Source organism: Triturus cristatus, chromosome 11 (assembly GCF_964204655.1).
Source record: "Triturus cristatus chromosome 11, aTriCri1.1, whole genome shotgun sequence".
Taxonomy (NCBI): domain Eukaryota; kingdom Metazoa; phylum Chordata; class Amphibia; order Caudata; family Salamandridae; genus Triturus; species Triturus cristatus.
The window spans coordinates 855684096-855705961 of NC_140594.1; the positions used below are offsets into that span (position 1 = coordinate 855684096).

General features: G+C 49.3%; 1 protein-coding gene across 1 annotated transcript in view; it reads right to left on the reverse strand.

Moving 5' to 3' along the window:
- Nucleotides 1-4444, reverse strand: part of LOC146785538 (coagulation factor X-like) — a 214879-nt gene extending 210435 nt beyond the window's left edge. Inside the window, exon 1 of the mRNA XM_085634669.1 lies at nucleotides 4335-4444. The gene's annotated coding sequence lies outside the window, so the exon portion shown is untranslated. The remainder of the gene's footprint in view (nucleotides 1-4334) is intronic.
- Between the last annotated feature and the right edge of the window lie 17422 nt (nucleotides 4445-21866).

Sequence of the window (21866 nt, forward strand, 5' to 3'; positions counted from 1 at the left end):
CTACAATTTCTTCCTGCTGCTCTCCTGCATTCTCTCCCCCCTCCACAGGCCCTTCCTCATTCCTAGGGGCATCCCTGGCTTCTAGCCAGGCCTTCAATGCCTTGTAATACTCTTCCCTTTTAGTGAGACCTGTGATAGGGACTGTGAAGCGTTTGCAAAAATATTTGAGCTGCTTGGCATTGTAGGTGTCTAATTTCTCTTCTTCCCAGGAGAGATCCTCAGAGGCATTGGATCTGGGCTTGCCCATTGTAGCAATAACTGGCAATAACGATCAAAAATAGAATCAGAAGATCTCCAAAAACATACGTGGTTATGTTATGGTCTGCACTCACTAGTAGTGTACACTATAATTACTGTATGCAATCATAAATGCAAGTCCAGATCCTCACCGCTGACCACCAATGTTAGAAATGGGGGTCTCTAGTTGGCAATGGCTGGTCACTGTCCAAGTAGGGACCCTTCTTCCTAAGTCAGAGTAAGCAGCCTACACCCTTTGACAACCCCTGCTCAACCCTGTGGTAACGTAGCACGAGCAGCTAGGCTTATCTCAGAGGCAGTGTGTGAAGCATTTATGACCATACACAGTAATATAATGAGGAACACTACAAATGGACACCACTCAAGTAGTTATGAAAAATAGGTATTTTTATATAGACTTAATCACAAGACCAATAACAGTAAAAATCCACAATACTATAAAAATATAATTACTTTAGAAATGCTGCAAGGAAAAATAGTTCAGGATGCACAAAATGATGTTTAGTTCAAGGCAGGGGTCTCTGCGACCCTTTTACTCACAAAGTATCTGGTTCCTGGAGCAAAGCAACAAAAATGTCGCTAAGGCATTGTAGCGATAAATTTCCTCACGCTAACCAGCGATGCGTTGAATCCTTACCGCAAGGGGGATGATGCGCTGGGTTGCGGGCAGGACAAAGCGAAAAACTTCCTCACGCTAAGCCGGTGGTGCGATGAAATCCTTGCCGCGAAGGGAGGATGATGCACCGAGCCTGTTGCGTGTGCGATCTTGCTGCGTTGACAAAGATGGCGCTCCGCGAGGAAGCGACGATCCGGATTCGATGCGGGGAAAATGGCGAACGCTCGGCGTCCGCACTGCGATGATCCTGTTGCGATGATTTCCAGATAGCGTGCGTTTTCAGGCCCGCAGACAGGTGCTGCGACGATCTTCGGATAGCGGGCGCTTTCAGGCCCGCAGACAGGTGCTGCGACGATCTTCGGGGTTAGAGAGCGCTCGGCGACAGCTGAGCGGCGATTTTTCTCACGCTCACCTAGGGGTATCTGGGCGCTTTGTCTCCATCGAGAAGCCAGGTCTTGAGTCTCTTTCTGAAGTCTGCCAGCGAGGGGGCTGTACAAAGTTGGAGGGGAAGGTAATTTCAGGTATTGGCAGCACTGTAGGAGAAGGAACGGACACAGCAGCAACTGTGACAGATGTGGGGGGTGTGTGCGAGGGTGAGTGAAGAGGAGACCAGGTGTCAAGATGGTTGGTGGAAGTTCAGTCAATGGTTAATGTAGACAGATCCTAGGTCGTGAAGGGCTTTATAGGCATGTATGCGGAGCTTGAACTGGTATCTCATCTGCATGGGTAGCCAGTGAAGGACTCTCAGGTGGGGGGCGATGTGGGTTCATTTGGGGTGGTTGAGAATGAGTCTGGCTGCAGAGTTCTGTATGGTCTGGAGCCTTCTGAGGAGCTGGGTGGAGATACCAGCTTAGAGGACATTGTCATAGTCAAGGTGGCTGGTGACAAGGGCCTGAGTGACGGTCTTTTTGGTGTTGATTGTGATCCTTCTGGAGAGTCTGCAGAGCATGTAAAGTGTGTGGAAGCAGGAGGAGGCAAATGTGTTGACTTGTCATTTCATGGTCATTTGGTTGTCGAGGAAGATGCCGTGGTTGTGTGCATGGTCGGTCGGTGCGGGTGTAGGTCCAAGTTCTGTAGGCCATCAGCTGTGGTCCCATGTGGATGTATTCTTCCCGAAGATAAGTATTTCAGTTTTGTCAGAGTTGTCGTAGTTGAGGCGGCTGCTGACAAGGGCCTGAGTGACAGTCTTTCTGTTGTTGGTTGAGATCCTTCAGAAAATTCTGCAGAGCATGCAAAGTGTGTGGAAGCAGGAGGAGGCGCCTGTGTTGACTTGTCGTTTCATGGTCATTTGGCTGTCGAGGATGATGCCGAGGCTGTGTGTATGTGTCAGTCGGTGAGGGTGTAGGTCCGAGTTCTGCAGGCCATCAGCTGTGGTCCCATGTAAATGTATTCTTCCCGAAGATTAGTATTTCAGTTTTGTCAGAGTTCAGTTGGAGGCAGTATCACTCATCCATTTGGCTACGTTGGTCATGGCGCTGCAGAAATTTGCTTTGGCATTAGAGGGGTCCTAGGTGAGCAAGAAGATCAGTTGAGTGTCATCTGCGTAGGAGATTATGTTGAGTACATGGGATCTGACGGCATATGAAAGGGGGGGGTCATGTAGATGGTGAACAGGGTGGGGCTGAGGGATGATCCTTGTGGTACTCTGTTTATGATTCAGGAGGGCGATGTAGTTGGCGTCATTGGGGTCGTCAATGTGAAAGTTGAGGTCGAGTAGGACATAGCAGTGAGAGTCTATTGCTGGGGGGTGAGATGAGGTTCGGGATGGTGTTGCAGAATGCTGCTTGGGGTCCCAGGGTTCCGCAGGTGGGCGTGCCTCTTATTGTGGTCTTCACATCAGTTTCTAGTAGGAAGCTCAGGTGTTCCATGAGACATGGAGTCGTCGTTGGTGATGGTGCATCTGATGGTTTTCTTGAAGATGATGGCGATGCCTCCAACTTGTTTATTGTCACAGTCTCAGTTTATCATCTTGTAGCCTTGGGAGTGTCGGTGGTGCTGTCAGGGTACCAGGAGCCACATTTCAGTGATGAAGGCAACGTCCGTGGCGAGGGTGGTGATGGTGTCCCAGGTTTTCGTGGCATGTTTGTAGAGGGAGCGTGCATTGAGCAGGAAATAGTGGAGTGGTTGTGTGATGTTCTTGGTCTTGTGGGCAGGAGTGGTGCTGGAATTTTTGTACGTTGTGTCGCATGAGAAGTGGCAGTGTCAGCAGGTGAAGGGTCCTGTGTTGGATAGTGGGCAGGAGGGGATGCAGCTGTTGTTTAGGCATCCGGGTCCAGGAGTTCCTTGGTGGTGTTCAGTCAGCTGGCGAGATGGCCACGGGTCCTGGTGCTGAGCGTTTTTCAACCAGCAGTGCGTTGGCGGCATGTCCACTGCGCGCATCCACTGCGTAGCCATGCGGCATCCTCCATTGGTGGTCCTGGTGGGTGACGCGCAGGGGCAGGGACAGCAGGCACCGAAGTGACAGCGAAACAAATCATTCTGATCCAGGTGGATCAGAGCGTCATTTGCCAGGGCCATTTAGCTCTTAGCTTCCACAACATCAGCATCAATTATCCCCAGTGCGTGACACCTTGGCCATACCACTGCACCATCACCTCATTAAAGTCCAGGCCCAGCTGTTGCCCGTAGCTTTGCCTCTCAGCTTGTACACTTGCCCACTTCACAATAGAGTGGCCACAAATAAAGAGCTATTGATGTCTGCTTGCCACTACCCCACCTGGTGAGGAAATAACCCATATCAATTTTCTGATAATCCCCACTCTTTTTGGCCGAATATAACCTCACTCAAAATCACTCTTCCATCATCCCAAACTTTTCAACTCCCACTCCTTCAGGCCTATCCTACCCGTCCGTGGCAATACCTGTCCTGAAAAGTGTGTCCAAAACCGTTTTCCTTCCAACAGGGGAGAAACAGCTCAAACAGCCCACGACAATAAATCAGGCGAAGTAGCACGAGCTAGCTTTGCTTGGAATAATGGCGCCCAAAAAAAGATCCAAACAGTGAGCAAAAAGATATTGTGTGACATTTCCACGTGTAACACGTGCAATTTTTGTGGAAATTGCATATAATATACGATTTCAACCTTGGGCGTTCATCTGTGTGAGAAGAATGATCCCGAAATGTGCGCCTTAATTACAAAGCTCACACTTCGCACCGCTGGCTCTGCTTTTGTGCTGTGCCTGTGGCGGAATTTTCATTTGTGTTCGGCATCCTGCAAGCACAGAATTTTTTTTCGTCCGTCTAGTAAATGGCATAATTGGCCCGCAATGTACAGTAAATTTGAAGCACTGTATATTTTGGAGTTCGTGCAACCATGGGGATTTTTGTTCTGCGTTCTGCTATCAAATCTGCCCTTTCCTGTTCATTTACAACTTCCACCCAAAAACGGCTTCGCAGCCCCTTAAGAAGCCACTTGCCCTCGTAGTCGGATTTATGTGCAATTAGATGGGGTTCTCTTACCTGTTTTTGCTCACAAAATCCAATGTATCGGGCTGTAACCAAAGGGGGAATTTGGGATCCCGGGTTCTGTGGTCTGGAGGTCTATTGGAGAGCTGTTTCCTACGGTTGGCTCAGGGGTCTGGGCTAATGAGTAATTCATGTTAAATATTTACAAAGACCACATGGGTTTATGTGGGAAGTGAGCGAACCTTTAGTCTGCAAACAGAGCTCACGGCAACAACAGTATAAAAAGAATGGTACCAGGATGTTGTAATAAGAATGTCATGAGACAAGTGCTGGAACTGGAAAAATGTACTACTGCGGGTCTGACAGGCAAATTTTGTCCATTTGTTTATAAAAAATCAGTTGCAAAAAAATTGCAACAAGGACAAATATGACAGTAAGTCTGTTCTAGTTTACTTAATTGGCCACAAAAAGGGCGAATTTTAAAATATCTGACATGGTTAAGACACCTGCTGCAGAGATCTTTGTGTGCCCATCAATTTTGATGGGATTATTACAGCGGTCAAATAACTCTAGTGAATATCTCAGCTTTGGGAGATTTCTGTGTTCTGCTAAGATACAGTTTAGACTCATAAAGTAGTACAGTGGGTTAATGCACCTGCTGCACAGCACATCACGTAACCTGCAGATCACAGATTAGTACTTTATGAAGCTAGGTAAGTGGGCTACTGCTTTTGACACTGAGATCATTTTGTTACTTCCAGTTCCAGCCTTCTAATATAGCACAGTGATCTGTTCACCTGCTTCAAGGAGCTGCAAATCATGAGTTTGGATCCTTATTCTTTTTTGTCTCAATCTGTTGTAAGGTTGGGAAGAAGGATTCCTTTAGGAAGTAATAGCGTCTTTTTAGTAAAGACAGCCACAATCACTGCATTAGGTTATATATCCTGACTTTGTGTTTCCCCTGACCATTCACTCTGAACATATAATGTCTACAAGCATGGGTGGCATGTAATTCCTGCCCCTTATAACCCTCATTGTCTTATGTACCGTTTCCTGTACATTGATTTACACACGTGTATGATTTAGTGTGCCTCTGTGTGTGATGTAAAACGCTATGACACCCCACACTTGTATGAGTAGTGCTATAAAATAATTACATTTTAAAAATGTAGGTGCCGTTTAAATAAAGTTTGTGTAATTACTTATTCAGACAGACAAATCTTGCATTCTTACAGTGCAAGTCCACCTCTTACATTGGGAGCTGAACACAATTAAACACCAGCCTCTAATAGTTTATCCCAAGTATTTGAGAAATGATAACAAGTTGTGCGCATTTACATCCTCCCATTATTTTGGTGTCTAGGTGTTAGGCTCCAGATGACTCCCTGCCAGGAAGATACTTGAACAAAAGAATGGCTGACGACCCTTTAAATCATACCTTTGTTTAGGGCCCAGCAGGATGTGAAAATAATGTCCCCTTGCCACCTGCAGGATGCTGCTCCAAATGGAATGAAGACAACCTGCAGGTTTTGCAGGGTCGGAAGGAGGCACAAGGACAAATTCAGTGTGTTTCCCTTGGTTGGATCCCAGAAATAGCTACTGGAACCAGCATCCTACGTTTCAGCACTGCATCAGACTAAAATATTGTGTCATAAATATAATTTACTGGGACAAGGCTTGACCGCCAGCCAAGATGGCCGCCTAACTCGGGAGTTGCGCTCTTCCATGGATGCCCTTCCCAACAACGGTATCAGACCACAGGAGGTAGCCCGTAAACCACAGCGAGACTGGGGCAGTACATTATATCAAACGACAATGTCTCAATGTGGGTATCATTGGAGGAGTAAATACAGTAAGCAAAATTTAATTGCTTAGGATTAAATCAGCGTAGGGAGAAACACAGGGAGACGTATACATGTAGGGTTTTCTTTGTATTTAGAATCGATTAAAACATGTTGGACATATTAAACAGCATATGTACAAGCACATGAAAAGAAAGCACTGCGTTACATTAATGAACATGTAACCGATAGGATACTGTGCACAAGTGCTCGTGAAAATTGTGACGGCGCAAGTGGCACGTGAAGTGGTATATACAGCGGTGGTGTAGGGCGCAACGAAGAACAAAGTGGTACAACAAGTATTACATATTTAAGACATCCAGGCAGTCAATGATGTACAAATTACAAAAGACAATGGATAGGATGTCCGTAACAAGGGGGCGCCAGAAGTTACGCTGTTGAAGTCGACGGCGTTTCAGCCTGCTGAAGTCTAGGCCATCATCAGGACTGGTTACATGCAAATTAAAGGCAGTGCTAAGGATAAGAGGAAACGTATCTCAGGGTGGTGTGGACCATAGAGGGACAGAACGGTAGTGAAAAGGAAAGAAAACGCTTGTATCTACGGTCGCTCGTGGCGGCAGTAAAGGAAGGCAGTGAATTGCAAAAAGGGCGGGGGGAAAAGTGTAAGTGGAGGGGGGGTTGTAGGTTGGGGGGGTATTGGTGCCTTAATCACTGAACGACGCAGGGGGCTAATGGAAGGAAGCTGACTAGGGTGCTCAAACAATGAAGGGCCGTGGCGGCGTATGAAATTGTGAACAATTAGGATGGCTGGTCACAGGACCTAGTGAGGAAGAGTGTATGGCCGGTGTGGAAACACGAGAAGAAGGGAGAACAGTGTGGGTGGCGGGGAGAGGACGATGCGCTGGCGGGGAATAGTTAATAAAGGATACAGTGCAAAAGAGGGGGACAAGGATGGGTAAAGGAAGGGCGACTAGAAGAGTCCTGGCAAGGTGGGGATAATTGGAGAGCGGATCCCAAGAACGTGTGTGGTGGCACATATAGTAGAGGAGGTGACACGCAAGAGTGCGGATAAGCGTTGCGGGCTAAGTGAAGAAGGCCACGTGTTGGCGGGGAGAGATGAATGAAGACTGCAGAGCAATGAGGCGGAAAAAGCGGCAAGCCATGGGAGGACGAGCAGTGCGGTCCGCGGGGGGGTTTGTTTGGGGTGGGGGAGAGAAGAAAGGAAAAGGGGGGGAAAGGCTCGCAACACGACTTACTGTGGACGGTACGGCAGCTGAGTCAATCCGGGAACCGTGAGGTCAAACGGATGCTGGAAAGAGAATAAAGGCAGTGAGGGAGGGGAGGGGAGGGGAGGGGGTGGATCAGAAAGCTGGGTTACGGTGAATAAAAGAAACTTACTGCAGGTGAAGGGATTCAGGCGGGGTCCGGAAACCAATGAATGAGGAAATCTGGAGGGGAAAAAAGGAGGGAGGGGAGAGGGCTGTAAGGTAAAGTCCGTGGACCAGGGGTAGGTAGGGTGGCAGAGAGCTGCGGAGCTTCCGTACTTACGATTAAGTTGGAAGCAGGAGTCAATCGCGAAGCAATGATTTAGAACGTTCAAGGGGCCGGCGTTAGTCCCGCAGGAACTGAAAGCAGGGAACCAGGAAGAGTTAACATGGTGTGATGCTGGTCACGTGTGGGGAAAAAAGGGAAAACTACTAGAGTGCACAAGGCGAAACCACCGGTAGAGTGACAGAGAGCAAGGGAAAAAGAGAAAAAAGACTTAAGCGATCGGCGAAGGTTACAAGAACAGTAAAAGGAGTGAAAAAATCCAGTTTGCATGAAATAAGGAATGAGTACAATGTCAATTAAAAAGGTGATGATAGAAAGTATAAATGATTACACACTGGTGATATTGTTACAATTGACAAAAATTGCATATCTCAATACATGTGCATTAAGTCCTTGACAGAATAAAGGACTATAAATGACAGCCAATAAATGTGAAGACAACAATTACAGGGGACGGGTAGGGGAGGGGATGAAAAGGGGGGGGGAGGATGGGGGGAAAAAGGCTTGGCAAGGAAGGACAAAAAAGGGGGGGGCGACAGGAAAGGAAGGCTATGGCAAAGGGGAAAGGAAGAAGGGTGTATGGTACAGTTAAGATACACCCGGGGTGGGGAAGGGGGGGGAGAAGGAGAAAGGGTTTTGGTTGCATTTTGGTGATGCACTAGAGTGGAAGCATCACTGTTTAGTCACAGTCTCTGGTTAGGTGGGTGGACAGCTGTAACTGGTCGTATCGGAAACGACGGAAGTTAGGATAGTGTGGAATTCCATTCATCAAGAGTGTTCAAGCCCTGTTCAATGGTGTTGCAACGAGCTATCCAGCGACATTCACACCTGTTCAAAAGTCATTGGACATTGCCACCTCTTATGGGTTTCGAAGGTTGATCAATCATCATCTAGGTGAAATCAGATTCATTGTGTTTTTTTTCTTTAAAATGTGTGACTAAGGGTGCTGTTAGAACAGCACATCTGATACGGCTCCGATGTTGTAGGATGCGGTCTTTGACCATTTGGGTAGTCTGTCCTATGTACAGCAGGTTGCAAGGGCATTTCATAGAGTAAATAACATTCTGGGATCTGCAATTGGTGAAGGAATGTAGATCACATTTTTGTCTGTTGTGTTCAAAGGTTTTGGTGTTTGTAGTAGTGGAGCATGCCGAACATCTCTGGCATTTGTAATGTCCCAAAAGAGGTGGGAGGTTCCATGAGCCCCGAACAGTTTCATCCCTGGTGGTGGTTTGCGGCCAAGTGATGGCGTGTACCAGGTGGTCAGATATATTTTTTCCTCTGCGATAGGAGAATAGAGGAGGTTCGTTGAAGATGGCGAGAGGAGCCAGAATGTTCCAGTGGGATTTGATGATTTTGGACAGCCTGTTACTGGAGGGAGAGAAAGTAGAGACAAAAGGGATCTGAGTGTTAGGCCTCTTCTCTTTGGGAGTGAGCAAGGTCTCCAGATGAATATACCAAGCTCGTTTTCTTGCCCTGGTGACCAATTTCTTAGGATAGCTATGGGAGATGAGTTTGGTGGTTAATACTGCGGCCTCCCTGAAGAAGTCCTTTCGCCATTTACAGTTACGCCGAATCCGTAAGAATTGGGCAAAAGGAAGTCCATCGCGAAGGCCTCGTGGATGGTAACTGGAATAGAGAAGTAAAGTATTATGTTCCGTTGGTTTTCTGTAGAGCGTTGTCCCAATTTTTTGGTCTTCAACTTGTAGTGTGAGGTCTAGAAATGGAAGGTTCTCTTCTTTGGGGTCAATGGTAAATTTCAAATGTTGTTGGTAGTTGTGTAACCAATCAACGAATTGTAGTAGAGTAACTTTGTCACTTGTCCAAATGAGCAGGATGTCGTCTATGTATCGACGCCAAAAGGTGATGTCATTCCTAAATGGATTGAGGTTGGTATGGAATAACGTGCTTTCCAGATGGTCAACATAAAGAATCACAAAATTGGGGGCTGTCGTAGTCCCAGTGATGCCTCTCCTCAGGATTACGTCGGTGCTATGTATGGGCCCCCCGCCCATCCGACCCCTGCCCGGTGTACGTATTATACCCTCGGACGAGGAGAGAGGTGGGCGAGGGAAGGTCGGGAAGGAACAGCGGAGGGAGAACCTGAAAGAAACAAGAAGACGAACTTAGACACCGGCCCCTCTCTCCTACACCCCTTTTCACCCTCCCTACTAGCTTCTTCCCCTACCTGAGGTTCCTTCCTTCCCACAGCGGACGATGAGCTAGGGTCCCCTCGGGGACTCTGAAGGGGTTTCTTGGGAGTGTACGGAGTCCAAAGTGGCAGCTCCTTTCGGGTCCCTATCCGTTGCCTCACGGACGGGACGCGCTCCCCGTTCCTTCACGGGGAGGCGAAGGGACAGGCTCAAGGCGTTCGCAGACTCAGGCGCTGCTACTCACGCCCTGGAACTCCGGGGGCTGAGGAGCGCCGGAGGAGCGCCGGAGCCTTCGCTGTTTGTTTTTAACGTGGAAGGTGCTGGGGGCGCTGCCACTCACGCCTGGGAATCCTTGAGGCGGAGGAGCGCCCGGAGGTTTGTGAAGTAGACGGCGCTGCCACTCACGCCAGGGAATCCTTGAGGCGGAGGAGCGCCCGGAGGTCTGTGAAGAGGGTAGCGCTGCCACTCCCGCCTGGGAATCCGTGAGGCGGAGGAGCGCCGGGAAGTCAAGAAGTGCCGTTGGCGCCTGAGGTAATGGCAGTGGCGCACCGGAAGAATTGGTCTCCTGTGCCGGCTGGGAGCACCGGGATCAGTAAGGGCCAGGGAGGGTCCCGCTGGTTGAGGCGGTGAATCGGGGAGACGCCGCCTGCTTACCTCCTCGTCGTGCTATCAGTTGCGGGAAAACACACGCCGAGGCGCAGGCTGGACGGAAGGCAGAAGGCTGGACGAAGCGGGAGCGAGTTCGGGGCCGTTGGTATCCGCACGGGCGGACGGGAATCATTGGCCCCGCCCCTCGGGTTGCCGCGTCTTTTATGCTTGACCGGGGTGCCGTGACGTCTCTTCCGTCGGGAGGCCGCAGGGGCCGCTGGGAGTTGGAGTCCTCTCCTCGGAACAGCTCCGTCGGCCCCCAGATCATGACAGCACACCCCTCTTCACCCCGGCAACCGGACCGCCGGAGCCCCCCGGCTTGGAGGGTGAACGCCGGTGGAAGGCCGCCACCAGCCGGGCCGCGTGTACCGCCGTCGCCGGCTCCCATGAGTTCTCCTCGGGCCCGTAGCCCTTCCAGGCCAAAAGGTACCACAGATTGCCCCTTACCAGCTTGGAATCCAAGATGCGGCGAACGATATACTCCTGTTCGTGGTGCACCCACACGGGTGCAGGGGGCTTCTTCACCGGGCACAGCGAGGGTTTGAGCAGTGACACGTGGAACACCGGATGGATGCGCAGATGCTGCGGCAACCGCAGCAGCACCGCCACCGGGTTCACATGTCGCACCACTGGGTATGGACCTATGTACTTCGGGTGAAAAACGCTGGGATAGCGGAAGCGGATGTTTTTTGTGGACAACCACACTCTCTCCCCCTTGCGGTAAATCGGTGCGGGTCTCCTCCGTTTGTCTGCTTGTGCTTTATAGCGTGCCTTCGCCATCAGCAAGCTGGCCCTGGCCTGTTTGAGAGTGGCGTGTATGGTGCTGAGTCTTGTTTGTAAATCAGGAAGGGACACCGCCTCCCTGGGGAGGAGGAAGGGTACAAACCGGGGGTGAAACCCTGAAGCAAGAAAGAAAGGAGTGTGGTGTGTTGAGGTATGTTGTGCGTTGTTATAAGCCACCTCAGCCACCCAGAGCAAATCAACCCATGAGTCCGCCGCCTTATCGGCGTAGCAACGCAAATATTGTTTAAGGGTCTGGTTGAGTCGCTCTGTTTGCCCATCCGTCTGGGGGTGGAAGCTCGTGGACAGGGAGGAATGGATGCCAAGCTGTTCGCACCACACTCTCCAGAACCGGGCGGTGAACTGCGATCCCCGATCCGAGACGATCCCCACCGGGAGTCCATGAAGCCGCACCACGTGTCTCAACAGGAGTGACGCCAACACCCCTGCCGAGGGGACCTGTTTACAGGCGATAAAGTGGCCCATCTTCGTGAGATAATCAACGACGACAATGATGGCTGTACATCCCTGGTCCTTCGGCAGCCCCACCACGAAGTCTATGGAGATCCTTTCCCAGGGATTCATCGGGGTAGGAAGCGGCATCAGCAGACCTTGCTGTCGTTGATGGTCAGATTTCGTCTGTGCGCATACCGTACATTTCTTCACCCATAGCAGTATGTCAGGACGAACGGTAGGCCACCAGAACTGTCTCAACACCCTCTCCAGGGTTTTGGTCCCTCCCATGTGCCCTGCGCTGGGTATGTCGTGGCACCATGAGAAGACGAGCTTTCGGAGCCGCAGGGTGGGGACTAATACCCGGGACCCCCACAATGGAATACCCTGGTGAAGCCGCCATTCCTTGTGGCTTCGTAACCATGAGGACCAGGCGAAGGTTTGGATCCCTTTCTTTACCCCCTGTAGAAAGGATTCGGTTTTCAGACTGCCGATGACCTGATTCGGAGCGAGAATGGATTGCTCGGGAGTCACCGGAGGGAAACACGGAGGACTTTGGCGAGAGAGGGCGTCGGCTTTTTTGTTCAAAGCCCCGGGACGATAAGTCACCACGAAATTGTACTCCGCAAAGAAGAGCATCCATCTCTTTTGCCTTGGTGACAGGTGACGGGCGGACCGTAGGAATTGTAGATTGCGATGGTCCGTGTATACGGTCACCTGATGACGAGCCCCCATCAACCAGTGCCGCCATTCCACGAAGGCTTCACGTATGGCGAGCAGTTCTTTCTCCGAGATGGTATAGTTGAGTTCGGCCGGGCTCAGTTTCTTGGACATAAAGGCCACCGGATGGAGCAGCCCTGTATCCTGCTGTCGTTGGGAAAGAACAGCCCCCACCGCTTCGTCGGACGCGTCGGCTTCCACCAGGAACGGTAACTCCGGTTGGGCATGGCGTAGGACGGGAGCGGAGGTGAACGCTTCCTTGAGCTGCTCGAACGCGGTCTGGGCTTCTAGCGACCACAGGAAGGGGGTCCCCTTGCGGGTTAGCTTGGTTAGAGGTGTCACTGTTCGGGAGAACTGGTGGATGAACCTCCGGTAAAAGTTCGCGAAGCCCAGGAAGCTCTGGACTTCCTTTACCGAGGACGGTTGTGGCCAAGAGGCCACCGCTTTTACCTTCCTGTCTGTCATGATCTGTCCTTCAGGGGTGAGTAGGACGCCCAGGAACTCAACGGTGGTCACGTGGAACTCACATTTTGTGAGTTTGCAGAATAGTCGATGTCGCTCCAGGGCTCCCAACACGGATCGTACGTGTTCTTCGTGGTCCTTGGGATCAGATGAAAAGATCAAAATGTCGTCGATGTAAACCACGACGTGTTTATCCAGATAGTCCCTCAGTACCTCATTGAGGAAGTATTGGAAAGCGGCCGGGGCGTTACAAAGACCGAACGGCATAACTAGGTATTCGAATAAGCCGAATCGGGTCTTGAACGCCGTTTTCCACTCATCCCCTGCGCGTACCCGAACCAAGTGGTACGCCCCTCGAAGGTCCAACTTAGTGTAGATCCGTGCTCCTCGGACTTGTTCTAAGAGGACGGGGATGAGTGGCAAGGGGTACTGGTTCCTGATGGTCATCGCGTTGAGGGAGCGGTAGTCAATGCAACAGCGTAGCTCACCGTTGGCCTTCGGGATGAAGAATAGGGGGGACGCCGCCGGAGAGCTGGAAGGGCGGATGAATCCCAGTTTCAGGTACTTCTCCAGGTACTCCTTCAGATGATCGGTTTCTGGACCGGTGAGAGCATACACCCGGCTGCACGGAACGCTGGCTCCTGGGACGAGGTCAATGCGGCAGTCGAAGTCACGATGGGGTGGTAGTTCTTCGGCTTGTTGCTTGTCAAAGACCCCGGCATATGGCGTATAGCAGTCGGGGAGAACCATCTCCTTCTCTGCTGCAGTGGCCACGTGGTGCGGGGTCCCATCTCCCTTCCCCGGTGGTTCCTTCGTGAGTCGGCAACGGGTTTGACAGAACGGTGAATTGAACGTGACCGTGTTCGTCGCCCAACGTATCTGAGGTTCATGCCGCCGCAACCAAGGTAATCCCAGGATGATCCTGCACCGAGGGGCTTGTATTATATTCAGGGTGAGCCACTCTCCGTGTTCTTTCCCTATCGTCACCCACAAGGACGGAGTGACTTGTCGAATAGGACCGGATTCCAACTCCTTGCCGTCGACTGCGTACACCATCTCGGGAACGTCTTTGGAACGGAGGGGGATTCGCAGTCTCTCTGCTTCTTCGATGTCCATGAAGCACCCCGTGGCCCCTGAGTCGATCATGGCTCGCACTTCCAGAGGACAGTTGTTCACCGTCACTTGTGCGGTGATAAACACATGGTCGGGTTCCCGGGTGACGTCGGATTCCAATGAAGGGATGTACTGACAGCTTGAAGGCGTCCCTCCCCTTTCCTTCAAGCGCGGGGGTTTTCCGCCGGTCCCTCAACGAGGCTGGCCGTTGTTAGACCTGTTCGGGACCTCCCGGTCTTCGGGCGTACCGGGCATTCACGCAGGAAATGCCCCTTCTTCCCGCAGTAGAGGCAGAGGCCCTGTTTTCGTCGGTGGTCTCGCTCCGAAAGGGTCAGGGAAGCCCTCACCGTCCCTATCTCCATAGGGACGGGCCCAGATCCCGTCGCGTCCGACAAGCGGGGTTGCTCGTACGGCGGGGACGGCTTGTCCCTTCGTCTCTGTTCGCCTTTTCGTGCCCGAAGGCGATATTCGAGCCTGGACGCTAGTTCGATCATGGCCGGGCACGTGAGCGGCTGGGGGTCGATCTGGGTGATCACGTCCTTCAGTTCCTCCGTGAGCCCTCTGTAGAAGATAGCCGTTTGCTTCGCCTCCGGCCACTCGGTTTCGGCCACCAGGCGGCGAAAGCTGTTGACGTACCCTAGGAAATCGGAGGGGGCCTGTCGTAGGTTTAGAAGATCATGGTCGGCTGAGAAGGTGTCTGCTCTTCGGTCGAAAGTCCGCTCGAACTCCTGCCGAAAGGTGTCCCAGTCATATAGCAGGGCGTCGTCTCGCCGCACTAAGGGGACCGCCCATTGTGCTGCTTCCCCTGTTAAGTAGGAGATCAAGAATGCGACTCGGGCCTGGTTCGTGAGAAACAGCTTCGGCTTGCAATGGAAATGGAGTTGTACTTGCGTGAGGAAGACCTGCACTTTCTGGATGTCCCCGTGGTATCTCTCTGGTGGGGCCAGGGGGACGTGAGCTGGCATCTCCACAACCACCTGCGGAGAGGCAGCTGGAGACGGCGTCCCTGCGTCGAAGGGATTACGCTGCAGGCGATCCAAACGGCCATGCAGGGCGACCGAGTCAGCTCTGGACGCCGCTAGTTCTAGCTGGATCTGGGCCAAGACGGCCATGACACCGTCCAGTGAGGCCATGTTTTTGCACCAACGAAATCAGGAGGAGATATATCCGTGGGCCAATGATTCTGTCGTAGTCCCAGTGATGCCTCTCCTCAGGATTACGTCGGTGCTATGTATGGGCCCCCCGCCCATCCGACCCCTGCCCGGTGTACGTATTATACCCTCGGACGAGGAGAGAGGTGGGCGAGGGAAGGTCGGGAAGGAACAGCGGAGGGAGAACCTGAAAGAAACAAGAAGACGAACTTAGACACCGGCCCCTCTCTCCTACACCCCTTTTCACCCTCCCTACTAGCTTCTTCCCCTACCTGAGGTTCCTTCCTTCCCACAGCGGACGATGAGCTAGGGTCCCCTCGGGGACTCTGAAGGGGTTTCTTGGGAGTGTACGGAGTCCAAAGTGGCAGCTCCTTTCGGGTCCCTATCCGTTGCCTCACGGACGGGACGCGCTCCCCGTTCCTTCACGGGGAGGCGAAGGGACAGGCTCAAGGCGTTCGCAGACTCAGGCGCTGCTACTCACGCCCTGGAACTCCGGGGGCTGAGGTGCGCCGGAGGAGCGCCGGAGCCTTCGCTGTTTGTTTTTAACGTGGAAGGTGCTGGGGGCGCTGCCACTCACGCCTGGGAATCCTTGAGGCGGAGGAGCGCCCGGAGGTTTGTGAAGTAGACGGCGCTGCCACTCACGCCAGGGAATCCTTGAGGCGGAGGAGCGCCCGGAGGTCTGTGAAGAGGGTAGCGCTGCCACTCCCGCCTGGGAATCCGTGAGGCGGAGGAGCGCCGGGAAGTCAAGAAGTGCCGTTGGCGCCTGAGGTAATGGCAGTGGCGCACCGGAAGAATTGGTCTCCTGTGCCGGCTGGGAGCACCGGGATCAGTAAGGGCCAGGGAGGGTCCCGCTGGTTGAGGCGGTGAATCGGGGAGACGCCGCCTGCTTACCTCCTCGTCGTGCTATCAGTTGCGGGAAAACACACGCCGAGGCGCAGGCTGGACGGAAGGCAGAAGGCTGGACGAAGCGGGAGCGAGTTCGGGGCCGTTGGTATCCGCACGGGCGGACGGGAATCATTGGCCCCGCCCCTCGGGTTGCCGCGTCTTTTATGCTTGACCGGGGTGCCGTGACGTCTCTTCCGTCGGGAGGCCGCAGGGGCCGCTGGGAGTTGGAGTCCTCTCCTCGGAACAGCTCCGTCGGCCCCCAGATCATGACAGGGGCAAAGCACCCGCCCATAGAGACTCCTTTGATCTGTAAATAGTAGGTATCTTTATACAGAAAGTAATTATTCTCTAAGGCAATCTCTAGAAGGGACATCACAAAATCGGTGGGTATCCTCGTGGGTAGTGGTCGGGTATTGAGGATTCCTCTTATGACTTTCAGACCTTCTCTGTGGGGTATATTGGTGTAGAGGGACTCAATGTCCATACCGACCATCAAATCCATGCCTGGTGTGAAAAGAGTATCTTCGATGAAATTAATCAAATCCATGCTATCCCGGACAAAAGTGTCAGTCAGAGGGACAAACTCTCTGATGATATTGTCGATGTATTTACCGATGGGTTCCAGGACGGAGCCACAACCTGACACAATGGGTCTACCAGGAGGGTTTTGTTGGTTTTTGTGTATCTTGGGCAAGACGTAGATTACTGGGGTCCAAGGGTTACTGTTGTTGAGATATATGGCCTCTTTGTTTGATATAATATTGTCCAATATGGCCTGGTCGGTGAGGTGTCGGATTTTGGTTTTTATTCCGGGTAGTGGGTCGGAAACAAGGGCACGGTAGTGTTCTGCATTGTTGAGTTGGCGTAGTATTTCCATATCATACTTGGTTTAATCTTGTATGACAATACCTCCACCTTTGTCGGCGGGCTTGATTATTATGTCCTTATTCTTGCTCAGATGTTGAAGAGCCTGTTTTTCAGATAAAGATAGGTTATAAGGGACATATTCGTGTTGCTGTTGGATGCTTTTCATTTCATGTAGGACTCTTCTCTCGAAGGTGAGTACTTTAGAGGGCATAAGTACTGAGGGAGGATTGAAGTTCGAAGGTAATTGGAAAGGTGAGCGGGTACTTTGTTCACGTGAGGGTCTCTCCGAAAAGAATTGTTTAAGTCTAATCCTTCTGAAGAATTGTAGTAAGTTCTCCTGAATTTCAAAGAAATTGCTTCTGTCTTTGGGGACGAAGGATAATCCCTTACTGAGAAGACTGATCTCGTAGGTGGTGAGGTCATGTTGTCATAGGTTGAAAATGGGGAGCATAGTCGGAGGGTCTATGTTGCTGGCTGGAATTAGTTTGGGCCCCGTTGGTAAAATTTCCATCTGGTTTGACGTTCTCCGGAGTATTGGTACTGGTAGTTGCCTCTTGAGCGGCTCCTGCCTCTGCCTCGGTTTGTCTCTAAAAAACCAGCTGGTAGTAAAGGTTGGGGTCTGGGCGGTTGGATTCTTTGGGGTCTTGAGGTACTTGGACCTTCTCCTGGACTAGATTCTTTGGCTGAAGTATTGGAGGAGTCGGAAAACGATACTTTCAGATTGTTGCGGAATCTTCCCCAGTTCCTTTGTTGTCTGGGAGGTTGGTATGGTGTATCATAGAAATCGTCCTAAAAATATGGGTAGGTCTGCTCATTGCCGTAGTTGCGAATGTCCCTTTGAATTCTATTTATCTTCTTATTTTGTTCAAAGGTGTCAAAAGTAGAGATGGTCGCACTTATTTTGTCCAGGAGGGTTTTTGCGTCCGTGATGGTACTATCCTCTAGGATGAGTTTCTCCAATTTGGCAATTTAGGCCAGCTCCTTACGGCTATGTCCCAAGGCTGTGTCGATTCCGAAGACTATCCAGTGTCTGGAGCAGGTAGTCGCCAGGTGACTGAAACCGGATCTGAATTTAGGATCTTGTGTGAAAATGTCAGGGACGTTGCGGATTTGTAGTCCTAACGGAATGACATTGTATTTTAAGTATTCCGTCAGCATGCGTGCATGTAAATCGGTGCGGATCTGTTTTTTCTTTAGCCTCTCAAGTCTGTCAAGTAGGATGCGCGATTCGCTAGCTCCAGTTGGAGCGGAAGTAGTGGTGGAAGAAAGGAGAGATGGTCCACAAAGAATTCTTTGTATATATTCTTCAGAGTAATTTGGAGTCTCCCTGGAAACCATGCTGTGTGGGATTACACAGTAGGTGCAAGAGCTAATCAAGAAATTGAAAGTGAGTCCCAAAGGGGACAACCTCTCGCAACAGGCAGTTGCTCAAAGTAAACAGTATCAGACCACAGGAGGTAGCCGTAAACCACAGCAAGACTGGGGCAGTACATTATATCAAATGACAATGTCTCAATGTGGGTATCATTGGAGGAGCAAATACAGTAAGCAAAATTGAATTGCTAAGGATTAAATTGGCGTAGGGAGAAATACAGGGAGACGTATACATGTAGGGTTTTCTTTGTATTTAGAATCGATTAAAACATGTTGGACATATTAAACAGCATATGTACAAGCACATGAAAAGAAAGCACTGCGTTACATTAATGAACATGTAACCGATAGGATACTGTGCACAAGTGCTCGTGAAAATTGTGACGGCGCAAGTGGCACGTGAAGTGGTATATACAGCGGTGGTGTAGGGCGCAACGAAGAACAAAGTGGTACAACAAGTATTACATATTTAAGACATCCAGGCAGTCAATGATGTACAAATTACAAAAGACAATGGACAGGAGGTCCGTAACAAGGGGGCACCAGAAGTTACGCTGTTGAAGTCGACGGCGTTTCGGCCTGTCCCAACAACGGAGCCTAATTCCCTGATTATTCATGCTGTGGACTGCTGTATTGAATATCGAATGCCAGGTGAGTGTGTCTCTGCTTCTGGTTGCTGGTTTTCACTTTTCTGAGGCCACTTGTTTTTCTCTCACAGCGGCGGCCATTTTGCCTTAAACACGCATATACCCTGCACCTTTATTCCTCCTCTCACCACACTGGTAATGCTCTCTCAAGAGGTTTATTTTACTAGCTTTTAGCAAGACGTTGCTCTTATGTCTCAACTCATTTGACTTTGCTGCCTTACTTCTCTGCTGCTTGCATTTACTTTGTGCTCTGTGGTGACTTTTCTTTCTGCATATTACCAACCAGGGATTTGACTGCTGGATGCTTTTATATAATTCTTTGAACATCTTACGTCTTACTGCCCTTTTACATTTTTCAAACCGAAAAGTTTCTGTCAGAAGTTTATATTGTGGCACACTTTTTTCATCATCTAGTTCCACCTGTACTATGGATTTTATAAAGGTTTTTTCTACATTCAAATAAACCTGTCTCTTCATCGGTGTTCTTCAGGTATCCTGCTCTAGGTGTTTACTCTATATTTACTCATTGCCTCTACTCTGTTTTTATTTTATTGGAACGTTATACATCACGCAGTACTCTCCTCACAGAAGTCACTGTATTTCTTCAAGTCTGATAGCTGCCGTATTAGAAGCTCTGCACCTGCACCAAATATATCTTCCACATCCTCCTCTTCTCACAAAACTGCCCATGCTTTGTCTGTATCTATGCACAAGAGAGTCAAACAGGACCCACCTTCTCCTGACAAACCTTCTTTACCCATCTCTCTTGAACTCGTGCTGGATGAAATACGTGAGTTACGTCCATTTGTTGAATAAACTAATATGCATGTGCAATGTCTTGAGAACAAATGGTCTGTAATAGAAACAAGAGTCTCGGCACTGGAGCAACGCATTAGTAATGTGCATGATGAGGTGAGTAACATTTCAAATCTTGAAAAGAAATTGGCAATGTTGAAAGCACATTCTGAAGATATAGACAACAGGAACAGATGAAACAATCTTCGTTTTTATGGTCTTCAGGAAGGTCTTGAAGGAAATGATGCAGTCATATTTTTTCCTTCCTTCATATCTCAACTCGTGGGCTTATCGTCATCTACAATACTGAATATTCAATGTGCTAACCGTCTAGGCCAGGGTTCTCAACTTCCATCTTCCTCAACCAAATCTAGAGGAGTGATTATATTCTTTCTTCGGTTTACTGACATACTGAAAGTACTCAATGCAGCAAAGTCTAAAAAACAAATTCTCTGGCAGGGGAGTATGATTTTCATTACACAACATGTTCGAAAATTTATTGCGGCCAAACGAAAAGAGTTTGAGGATCTTCGACCACAACTTTGTTCTTTAGGTGCCCCCTTTAGCCTGTTCCACCCGTGTCTTTTTAAAGTAACTTTCCAGAACAAAAAAACCTCTTTCACAGCTCCTGCCGGTTTATGAGATTTTTTTCCACTTCATTCCATCAACTCCATGGAGAGTTCTGGTCTGCAACAAGATGACTGCTCTGCATTATTCTCTTTCCGTTCTTTATAGACTTTTAATACTTTGTCAATTTTGCATTTGCTGGTTCATGCTGTTTTGTTATGCCTGCCGTATTTTGTGTTTTTATTGGCTAAGGTCTTTTTCTCTTTACAGGTTCCTCATTGTTTATTGTATCCTCATGTTGCTTTGTTTCTTCAGTCCGTTGAAGCATTTTGACTCCCTTGCTGTGCCGTCTTCACCTGTGCTGTCATCAACCGTTCTATAGTGTCCATCCTCATCAGGTATAATTTTAGAATCGCCAATTTTTGGCATGTGCTGTCTCTTCTTTCCTGATTTTCTTTTTTCCTTTTCCTTGTGTCCTCTCTTCTGTTCCAGTTTTTTTCTATTCTCTTTTCTTTTTTAATTTACCAATGTTTGTAGATGTTATTATCCTTGAAGACCTTTACGTTGTATGCATTATTGCTTGCTTTATCATTCAGAGTTATTCCTTGAAATGTTAAGGGATTCTTTAACGCCATAAAAAGGCAGAGAATTCTTATCTCACTTGAATAAACATAATCCTGACATTGTCCTTCTTCAAGAGACCCACATCACTGATGCTGAAGCTTTAAAACTTAGGTGTGGATGGGAAGGTTCAGTTTTTTGTTTCTTCAGTGTCAAATAAAAAGAGTGGTGTCTTACTCCTTTGTCATAAAAAATTAAAGTTGGTAACTTTGTCCCAGAAGATTTATACAGAGGGGAGGTGGTTAATTGACAAATTACTTATCAATGATATCCCTTTAACGATTTGTAATATTTATGGTCCTACTCAATTGGATTACTCCTTTTGGCCTACTATTTCTAGAATGTGTTTGCAATATGCTGATGCCTTTTTCATTTTAGGAGGTGACTGCAATCAAATAATGCACCCTTTTGCTGACCGTCAACCCCCAGTGAAATACGTACCCCATAAAATGCGTAAGCAATTCCACTCTTTCCTTAACCAACATCTTCTTGTGGACTCATGAAGGCTTTTTAACCCTTTAAACTGGTAATTTCCTTTTTTTCTCCCGACCACATAGCTCCCTTTCCAGACTTGACCATATTTTTGTTTCTACAATACTCTCCCAAAACCTTATTAGCTCCTCTATTGAACATATGGTGATCTCTGATCATGAAGCATTTATCACAGATTTTGAATGTCTTCTGTTACATTCCAAATCTAACAGATGGATGTTTAACATGTCACTTTTACTTGATCCCTCTTTTATGGCTTTTACAGAGGAATTCTTTATTATTCACTCAGCTTCGGACATGCACCCTTAGTTATTGTGGTATACGGTCAAAGCTTCAGCTCGTGGACATATCATTGATTTTGTCTCTAAAAAGAAAAAAGCTCATCTTAAACAGTATCAATCCCTATTATCAAATATTAAATGTCTTGCGCATCAATATTATTCTTCCTCTTCTATGCCTGATTTGCAAGAACTTATTTATCCCTGCAAAACTTCATTTCAATAAT